The sequence below is a fragment of the Mus caroli genome, chromosome 8 (assembly GCF_900094665.2).
Source record: "Mus caroli chromosome 8, CAROLI_EIJ_v1.1, whole genome shotgun sequence".
Taxonomy (NCBI): Eukaryota; Metazoa; Chordata; class Mammalia; order Rodentia; family Muridae; genus Mus; species Mus caroli.
The window spans coordinates 25,624,837-25,627,284 of NC_034577.1; the positions used below are offsets into that span (position 1 = coordinate 25,624,837).

At 41.9% G+C, this 2,448-nt stretch overlaps 1 long non-coding RNA gene across 1 annotated transcript in view; it reads left to right on the top strand.

Annotated features, from left to right (window-relative positions):
* LOC110300793 overlaps positions 1–1,107 on the top strand; it is a 4,024-nt gene extending 2,917 nt beyond the window's left edge. Inside the window, exons 2-3 of the long non-coding RNA XR_002378630.2 lie at positions 178–339; positions 687–1,107. This is a non-coding gene — a long non-coding RNA (uncharacterized LOC110300793). The remainder of the gene's footprint in view (positions 1–177; positions 340–686) is intronic.
* Positions 1,108–2,448: the final 1,341 nt, after the last annotated feature.

Below are 2,448 nucleotides of genomic sequence, written 5' to 3' on the forward strand. Positions count from 1 at the left end.
AAATGGGGCTCAGAACTGAACAAAGAATTCTCATCTGAGGAATACCGAATGGCAGAGAAGCACCTGAAAAAATGTTCAACATCCTTAATCATCAGACTATTTATATTATAAGCACCCCCCCCCCATTTTCTTACCAAACCTGACAATAAAATTTGAAATCCCATTTTATCTTTAAAGAGGATCCAGGATCAGGAGACAGCATGAACTGGGACAAGCCTGATTGTGGGAAAGAGCCCCAGCTTTGCCTTTGGGAAAGTCCTAATCTACTCAGGCACCAATTTCCTGGGTCATAGGAGACAGAATCTCATCAAAATCTCAGAGGCAGAGGATTTCCACCAGGTCTGTATAGTGGGATCACAGGGGGCTTTGAAGGAGATTTGATCCTTGAAAGAAAGGTTGAATCCTGAGAGCTTAGCATAGGGCAGGTGCTCAAATGGCAAGGCTTAGCAAAGAGTAACCTTGGATGTCTAAGTTAAATTTGGATTTTTTTTTTGATAAATCGTGAATAAAATGTTTATATGAATATATCCCAATATATAACAATGCTAGAAATGTTAGGAAGTTGATATTTATTTGTAGACAGAATGATGTAGCCCTGATCGATGGTGGGGATTTTAGTAAAGAGTACCAAGTGGTAGAGGTATGTATTTCAATCATTCTTCTCTCCCCTCCCCTGTCGTTATCAGTTTTGACTGAAGCTTGTTTTTAGCATCTGGCTGGAAATGTTACATCATGAAATGCTTCATACTGCAGGGAGATCTCAGCTGAAGGAGCTCAAAGAGAAAGGAAGTACAGGGCTTACTCAACAGAAGATCAGCATCGAAGGAGTCATAAAAGACTCCGGGTTTCCCCTTATCACTCTGTGGGGACATCTTCAAGATATTGGTTTCAGCTTTCAGCCTTGCCATTTTTTGGCTCTGAAATGGCTAGATTATGCATTCATAGAAATGTCTTTGAATAAAAGAAAGACACATACTTCTTGTAGTTGACCTTTCTTTTCTGAGGGGAAGAGATGTCTTCCCTGGGCATTCCTCTCCTGCTGGGCTCCTAGAAAGGATTAGGTAGAGCCATGTCACAAGGCCACACCCAAGCCAGAGAGAGGCTCCAACAAAGGTTTTTAATGTTTTTGCCTGTTCCTGTAGGAGGCAGCTTCTGTGAGCTCTGGCAGAATCTTCTGGAACTTTGTACCACAGTGTTCCCATTTCAAAAGGGAAGTCCAGACATGAAGTTTGATTCTTACCTAGTGCACCACTGAAAAAAAAAAAAAAGAGTGAGGAAGAGTTCTTTTCCTTTTCCTTCTTTTGGGGGTGGGACGGGGAGGGCAGTTCTTCTAAAGGACTCTGTACATTGGACTCTCACCAAAACCAGAAAGAGATCCACATCAACCTTAACATAGCCCCTTCACTATGCTATCACTTTGTCAGAATGTTTAGCCATAAAGAGAAAACCATGTGAAAAGTCCTCATCCAGAATAGAGCACAGAAGCTGGGAAGATGGCCCAGTTGGTAGTATGTTGGCTCAGCAAGCAAAAAAAAAAAAAAAAGACCTCGGTACCCATGTGAAATAGCCAAGTAAGGTGGTATGCACTCGGGATTCCAGCATTAGCAAGGTGAAAACCGGTGATCCCTGGGACTGGTTGGCCAGCCAGGGGAGTCTACCATGTGAATCCTAGGCCAGTGAGAGATGCTATTTTAAAAGCAATGTGCCTGGTGCTTGAGGAATAATGCCTGAGGGTGTCCTTTCACTTGCACATGCAGATGTATGTGTGAACACACTAACACACAAGAATAAGGCACAACCCTTCTGAGGACGCACACAGAAAAGTCAAAGAAGCTGATAGAATGGTTTCATGGAGTGTTTTTATCCCTTCCAGGACTTATCCCAGTGTGGTTGGATTCTTATGTGTACCAGCAACAGAAGAATAATAGAAATACTAATTTTCCCTCAATCCCAATGACTATTCAGGTGTGAGCCTCATACTTGCTTTAACACCTAGCTTCTGTGACCAGGAAAAGTAGAAAAGTGAGCTGGCTTGTGGGGAATTCGTAATTAGCCACATGACCTATGAGATAGCTTAGGCCTGATCTTCACATGATCTTCACATGCTCTTGTTTATTGTGCATCAGGGTTACATGGAAGCTCTTTCGCAGCACTCCCCAAAACACAAATATTTAAATGCATTTCCCCCAAAGCTTATATGAAATTCTAAGTGGCATACTAAATATGTACAGTGCCACAAGTGGAGAGAAACTAGTGGGTAGCTTTGTTATGCTAGACACACTGCTATATGTCTGACATCTTGGATTTATTTAATCTCAAAATAACTTACTGAGTTATTCTTTCAGGCCACTGATTCATTCAGGGTCATGTAATCTCATGGACATCATCAAGAGAAGGAGAATTATTGCCAAAGACCATGCCTGTAAGGGAAGATATGTAGACGTTTTG